We start from the raw sequence: 8,252 nt of genomic DNA on the forward strand, positions 1-8,252 counted from the left end.
TGCCATGGTAACATCCCTCCCTCTGCTTATAGATATATGCCCTCTGTATATTCCCAATGCTATCAGCCTATACTCTAGAGTTTTATGGTTACTGTTCTGATATTGTATATTCTGTATGATATCTATGTGATGTCTATGAATCCTGTTTATATATTGTCCATTGCTGGCAGCATCTTCCCACAAAGGCAAATTCTGGGTATGTGTAAATGTACTTGCTATTTCAGGAGATCTATATGAAAACTCAGGAAATAAATACATGTTAACAACAATTTTGCTCAGAATAGGAGTTCAAATGCTGAATTGCAAAAAGTGTAATCATTACTTTACATGCAATGATTAGCCTACATGGCACTTTACCTTCCTAAAAGAAACAGCTTACTTCTGTAAAACAGCTTTACAAGGAATTTTGTTGTGACAATACTAAAATGTAATGTTTATGCACATCTGCTTTTTGGAGTAGAATTTGCATTATGATCACTTCTGTGAGATTGAAACACAGTATATGGTATTGTGGCTAACTCTGAGAAGGAAGTATAAAATGTCTATGAAAACAGATACATTTTATAACCATGTTATAATTAAACGTTTTTCTGTTTAGACTGTTATTGCATGGCAACACACCTGGTCCAATTCACTTACAATATTGTATATCATTGTAAATGGCCAGGGAAGAAAGGTTATCCAAAATGTTTAATCACAGGCATACATGTTTAGTATATACATATTTTTAATCTACGAGTAAGTTTATTACATTACATTGTTCCAACTCATCTTGGAGCAGGTGTGTGGGTGGAAGATTATGGCTATTCAACCTACAAAATCTACAAAAGCACACAATATACAGTAGGCTACTGCCCAGTTAAATATTTTTGCGTACCGTACATTATCCTCCACAATGCTGTTTATTTTTAAAGGTTGGTCATTGTGTCTTCAAGTGTGCAGGTGTTTTGAATGGTTGTCTAGTTATTCTTCCCGCATGACCTGGCAGAGATGATCACTAGGGGGTTATTTGATGGGGTTGAGGTCATTCGATGGTTGAGGTCAGGGCTCTATGCAGGCCAGTAAAGTTCTTCCACACCGATCTCGTTAAACCATTTCTGTATGGACCTCGCTTTGAGCACGGGGGCATTGTCATGCTGAAACAGGAAAGGGCCTTCCCTAAACTGTTGCCACAAAGTTGGAAGTACAGAATCGTCTACAATGTCATTGTAGGCTGTAATGTTAATATTTCCCTTCACCGGAACTAAGGGGCCTAGCCTGAATCATGAAAAACAGCCCCAGACCATTATTCCTCATCCACCAAACTTTACGGTTGGTGCTATGCATTTGGGCAGGTAGCATTCTCCTGGCATCCGCCAAACCCAGATTTGTCCGTCAGACTGCCAGATGCTGAAGCTTTTCCAGAGAACGCGTTTCCAATGGAGGCGAGTTTTACACCACTCCAGCCGACGCTTGGCATTGCGCATGGTGATCTTAGGCTTGTGTGCGGGTGCTTGGCCATGGAAACCCATTTCATGAAGCTCCTGACGAACAGTTACTGTACTGACATTGCTTCCAGAGGCAGTTCAGGAACTCTGTAGTGAGTGTTGCAACAGAGGACAGACGATTTTTACACGGTTCAGCACTTGGCGGTTCTGTGAGCTTGTGCAGCCTATCACTTCGCGGCTGAGCCGTTGTTGCTCCTAGATGTTTCCACTTCACCATAACAGCACTTACAGTTGACCGGGGCAGCTCTAGCAGGGCAGAACTTTGATGAACTGACTTGTTGGAAAGGTGGCATCCTATGACGGTGCCACGTTGAAAGTCACTGAGCTATTCAGTAAGGCCATTCTACTGCTAATGTTTGCTAATGACGGTGCCATGTTGAAAGTCACTGAGCTATTCAGTAAGGCCATTCTACTGCTATGGAGATTGCATGGCTGTGTGCCTGATTTTATACACCTGCCAGCAACAGGTGTGGCTGAAATAGCCGAAGCCACTAATTTGAAGGGGTGTCCACCTACTTTTATGTATATAATATAATGTACTCCTTAGATGACTTAAATGCAATCAATAGAATGAAGTGAAAAGTGGCAAATTGTTATTAATGTGTAAACAAGAGCCCCTGGTTCTCTGCCCATTTTGTCTTTCTTCTTGGCTGTTAATCAACAGGCAATGCGTTATGACCATGTCTTTGAGAGGATATTGACACACAACAGGCCCTTGAAATGTCTCCACACAAACTTTTTGGCCTCAGGACTTTGACACACTAACTAAGTACCCAGTCAATATTTAACATACCATATGACTGTTCACTGCCTGGATAGAAGATGATTCACTATGGGCCTAATGGGACAGAACGACTTGACTGTTCTTTGCCATTGGTGGGCTAAGATTTAGCTTTCTTCTCTCAGGTAAATCAACTGGTTCATTTATGTAATATAACCATGGATGAGAGGGACTGAGGTAATGAAGGAAAAACATGTTTTTACTGACAACAAGTCAGTTCCTAAGTTCCTTATGATATGATGGCCATGCATGAAACTGAAACCTCAAAAAGAAACACTGGGCTACATCTCACTTCCATCCTACCAAATCTTGTCTCTGACTCAACTGTTGGAATGCGAGAAGATGGGCTTTCAAGGCAATCTTGATACCAATGGGCAGATTTTCCTACGATTACTTGGAGGGAAAGGTGGCCATATGTTATAGTAGTTGTCATCATCCATCCATACATACTGGTGTTGAGAGTTGTCTACAATAAAATCAACTTTGTTACAACAAACCGTGTAATACTGACAACAGAAATGTTCTTTAAAATTAAATTCTTTAAAAAGCTATAGGCCTATACCCTCGCCAATCACTGCCTGTGTTCAGAAGGCTTCACCAAAGAGAACTACAAGACTTACAGTGCATTCGGAAAGTATTCAGACCCCTTCACTTTTTCAACATTTTGTTACATTAGCCTTATTCTAAAGTGGAATCATATTTTTCCTCAATCGACACACAATATCCCATAATGACAAAGTGAAAACAGGTTTAGAATTATTTTCAAATTACAAATAAAAAACAGAAATACATTATTTACATAAGTATTCAGACACTTTGCTATGAGACTCGAAATTGAGCTTAGGTAATTCCTGATGTGCAAGTAGAGATCCTGGGGTGCAAAAGAGCAACAACAACAAAAATTATAACAATATGGGGATGAGGTAGTTGGGTGGGCTATTTACAGATGGGCTGTGTACAGGTGCAGTGATCGGTAAGCTGCTCTGACAGCTGATGCTTATCGTTAGTGAGGGAGATATAAGTCTCCAGCTTCAGTGACTTTTGCAATTCGTTCCATTCATTGGCAGCAGAGAACTGGAAGGAAAGGCGGCCAAAGGTGGTGTTGGCTTTGGGGATGACCAATGGAAAAATACCTGCTGGAGAGCGTGCTACGGGTGGATGTTGCTATGGTGACCAGTGAGCTGAGATAAGGCGGGGCTTTACCTAGCAAAACTTAGAGGACCTGGAGCCAGTGGGTTGGCGACGAATATGTAGCAAGGGCCAGCCAACGAGAGCATACAGGTTGCAGTGGTGGGTAGTATATGGGGCTTTAGTGACAAAACGGATGGTACTGTGATAGACTACATCCAATTTGCTGAGTAGAGTGTTGGAGGCTATTTTGTAAATGACATCGCCGAAGTCAAGGATCGGTAGGATAGTCAGTTTTACGAGGGTATGTTTGACGACATGAGTGAAGGAGGCTTCATTGCAAAATAGGAAGCCAATTCTAGATTTAATCTTGGATTGGAGATGCTTAATGTGAGTCTGGAAGAAGTGTTTACAGTCTAACCAGACACCTAAGTATTTGTAGTTGTCCACTTATTCTAAGTCAGAACCGTCCAGAGTAGTGATGCTAGTTGGGCGGGGGGGGTGTGGGCAGCGATCGGTTGAAGAGCATGCATTTAGTTTTACTAGCGTTTAAGAGCATTTGGAGGCCATGGAAGGAGTGTTGTATGGCAGTGAAACTCATCTGGAGGTTTGTTAACAGTGTCCAAAGAAGGGCCAGAGGTATACAGAATGGTGTCGTCTGCATAGAGGTGGATCAGAGAATCACCAGCAGCGAGAGCGACATCATTGATATATACAGAGAAAAGAGTCGGCCAGAGAATTGAATCCTGTGGCACGCCCATAGAGACTGCCAGAGGTTTGGGCCCTCCGATTTGACACACTGAACTCTATCTGAGAAGTAGTTGGTGAACCAGGCAAGGCAGTCATTTGAGAAACCAAGGCTACTGAGTCTGCCGGTTGCTGCGGGGGGTGCAGAGCTGTTGGCCGGGGTAGGTGTAACCAGGTGGAAAGCATGGCCGGCCGCAGAAAAATGCTTATTGAAATTCTCGATTATCATAGATTTATCTGTGGTGACAGTGTTTCCTAGCTTCAGTGCAGTGGACAGCTGGGAGGAGGTGCTCTTATTCTCCATGGACTTTAGTGTCCCAAAACCTTTTGGAATTAGTGCTACATGATGCAAATTTCTGTTTGAAAAAACTAGCCTTTGCTTTTTTACTGACTGTGTATACTGGTTCCTGACTTCCCTGAAAAGTTGCATATCGCAGCGGCTATTCAATGCTAATGCAGTACGCCACAGGATGTTTTTGTGCTGGCCAAGGGCAGTCAAGTAAGGAGTGAACCAGGGGCTACATCTGTTCTTAGTTAAAAAAAAATTGAATGGGGCATGCTTGTTTCAGATGGTGAGGAAAGCACTTTTAAAAAACAACCAGGCAACCTCTACTGACGGGATTTAGGTCAAAATCCTTCCAGGATATCCGGGCCAGGTCAATTAGAAAGCCCTGCTCACTGAAGTATTTTCGCAAGCGTTTGACAGTGATTAGGGGTGGTCGTTTGACCGCGGACCCATTACGGACACAGGCAATGAGGCAGTGATCGCTGAGATCCTGGTTGAAGACAGCAGAGGTGTATTTGGAGGGCAAATTGGTCAGGATTATATCTGAGGGAGCCCATGTTTACGGATTTAGGGTTGTACTTGGTAGGTTCCTTGATAATTTGTGTAAGATTGAGGGCATCTAGCTTAGATTGTAGGACAGCCAGGGTGTTAAGCATGTCCCAGTTTAGGTCACCTAACAGTACGAACTCTGAAGATAAATGGGGGGCAATCAATTCACATATGGTGTCCAGGGCACAGCTGGGGCTGAGGGGGTCTATAACAAGAGGCAACAGTTTGAGACTTATTTCTGGAAAGGTGGATTTTTAAAAGTAGAAGCTCGAACTGTTTCGGCACAGACCTGGATAGTAAGACAGAACTCTGCAGGCTCTCTCTGCAATGGATTGCAACTCCGCCCCCTTTGGCAGTTCTATCTTGACGGAAAAGGTTGTAGTTGGTGATGTAGATTTCAGTATTTTTGGTGGCCTTCCTAAGCCAGGATTCAGACAAGGCTAGGACATCAGGGTTGGCGGAGTGTGCTAAAGCAGTGAATAAAACAAACATAGGGAGGAAGCTTCTGATGTTAACATGCATGAAACCAAGGCTTTTACGGTTACAGAAGTCAACAAATGAGACCACCTGGGGAATAGATGTAGAACTGGGGGCTACAGGGCCTGGGTTAACTTCTACATCACCAGAGGAACAGAGGAGGAGTAGGATGAGGGTACGGCTAAAGGCTATAAGAACTGGTCGTCTAGTGCTTTGGGAACAGAGAATAAAAGGAGCAGATTTCTGAGCGTGGTAGAATAGATTCAGGGCATAATGTACAGACAAGGGTATGGTAGGATGTGAGTACAGTGGAGGTAAACCTAGGCATTGAGTGACGATGAGAGGTTACGTCTCTGGAGGTACCAGTTAAGCCAGGTGAGGTCTCCGCATGCGTGGGGGGTGGGCATGTTGAGCAGGACTGGGGGCTCTACAGTAAAATAAAACAATAACTAACCAAAACAGCAGTAGACAAGGCATATCGACATTAGAGATGGGCATAAAGCAATCACGGGTGTTGGTCGATGAATTGGCAGAGAGGGTCAGTTAGGTACATACAGGACCTGAGTTTGAGGCTGGGGCCGACAGATAAACAAAATGAGGTACAGTGTTAATGAACAGACCAGCAGGCATCAGCTGTGTAGCTGAGTGATCATAAGGTCCAATGAGCAGCAATAGGTGAGTCAGGGAGCTGTTCGGTAGTCACTACTGTGCTGGGCGAGCGGGAGTCACGGCGTTCAGAAAGCTAGTAGGCCGGGGCTAGCAGATGGGTCTTCGGCGACAGAAAGGCCTGTTGAAACCACATCGGACAATTACATCTGCAGACCAGTGGTGATGGATCGGTGGGGCTCTATGCCAACAATAAAGGGTCCAGGCCAATTGGCAAAAGAGGTATTGTAGCCCAACAATTAGCTGGTATACTCCGTCGGCTGGCCGGGAGATGGGCCTTGCTTGAGGCTAGCTCAAGGCTAACTGGTGCTTGCTTCGGGACAGAGGCGTTAGCCAACAGTAGCCACTCGGTTCCAGCTAGCTAGCTGCAATTATCCGGTGTAATGATCCAGAGCTTGCGGCAGGAATCCGGTGATGTGGTGGAGAAAAGCAGTCCGATATGCTCTGGGTAGATATCGCGCTGTGCAGACTGGCAGGTAATTGTCCAAGCTAAAGCTGGCTAGTGTCCGAGTTCAAGGTGAAGACCACTAGCAGTGGCAAACAATAACTAGTAGCTAGTTTGCTGGCTAGCTTCTGATGGAGGTTCCAGTTATAAGGTATAAAAAAAGCAGATCCATACCACATTGGTTGAGGTGGGTTGCAGGAAAGTAATATTTAGTTTGTAGATGGAAAGTGAGATTAAAATATATATGAAAAAACTAAAAACAGACTATTTACAGACTAATTAACACAGGACAATACAAACACACGGCCGACTGCTACGCCATCTTGGATACCATTGATCATCCTTGAGATGTTTCTACAACTTGATTGGAGTCCACCTGTGGTAAATTCGATTGATTGAACATGATTTGGAAAGGCACACACCTGTCTATATAATGTCCCACAGTTGACAGTGCATGTCAGAGCAAAAACCAAGCCATGAGGTCAAAGGAATTATCCATAGAGCACCGAGAGAGGATTGTGTAAAAGCACAGATCTGGGGAAGGGTACCAAAAACGTTCTGCAGCATTGAATGTCTCCAAGAACACAGTGGCCCCTATCATTCTTAAATGGAAGACGTTTGGAACCAAGACTCTTCCTAGAGCTGGCCACCCAGTTAAACTGAGCAGTTGGAAGAGAAGGGCCTTGGTCAGGGAGGTGACCTAGAACTCGATGGTGACTGACAGAGCTCCACTGTGGAGATGGGAAAACCTTCCAGAAGGACAACCATCTCTGCAGCACTCCACCAATCAGCTGCGGAGCGCTCAGGACCTCAGACTGGGGCAACAGTTCACCTTCCAACAGGACAACAGCCCTAAGCACACAGCCAAGACAACGCAGGTGTGGCTTCGGGACAAGTCTCTGAATGTCCTTGAGGCCCAGCCTAGAACATCTCTGGAGAGACCTGAAAATAGCTGTGCAGTGATGCTCCCCATCCAACCTGACAGAGCTTGAGAGGATCTGCAGAGACGAATGGGAGAAACTCCCAAAATACAGGTGTGCTAAGCTTGTAGCGTCATACCCAAGAAGAATCGAGGCTGAAATCGCTGCCAAAGGTGCATCAACAAAGTACTGAGTAAAGGCTCTGAATACTTATGTAAATGTACGTTTTTTTAAATATTTATTACATTTGCAAAAATGTGTAACGTGTTTTTGCTTTGCCATTATGAGGTATTGTGTGTAGATTGAGGGGAACATGTTTTATCCATTTTAGAATAAGGCTGTAACGTAACAATGTGGAAAAAGTGAAGGAGTCTGAATACTTTCCGAAAGCACTGTACTTTAATCTGTGGCCAAGCCCTCTGTGACTATTAGAGGCAGACAGACCCCATTTATTGTCTTATTCAAAAGTTTAAAAAAATAAACATGTATCCACTTACGTGACGCTTCCTATAAGGAGTATAGGCCATTGAAGAATGTTCTCAATCGGTTTTCAAGTTGAGGCAGCTCTGTCATTTCTGCCTGGACATCTCTCCAGGTGTTCTTGGGTTGGCCTCAGAAAATGTGTGCATCTAATTGTAAATCATATTACCTTGACATATGATATAAACCTGCTATGTTTTGATACGATTCATCTTATCATGAAAAGCTCTTTCAACCAAAACGGTCATTGTTTAGTGGCTACACATTTACAGTCAGGATAGGTTAT

This window comes from Salmo salar, chromosome ssa04 (genome assembly GCF_905237065.1).
Source record: "Salmo salar chromosome ssa04, Ssal_v3.1, whole genome shotgun sequence".
Taxonomy (NCBI): domain Eukaryota; kingdom Metazoa; phylum Chordata; class Actinopteri; order Salmoniformes; family Salmonidae; genus Salmo; species Salmo salar.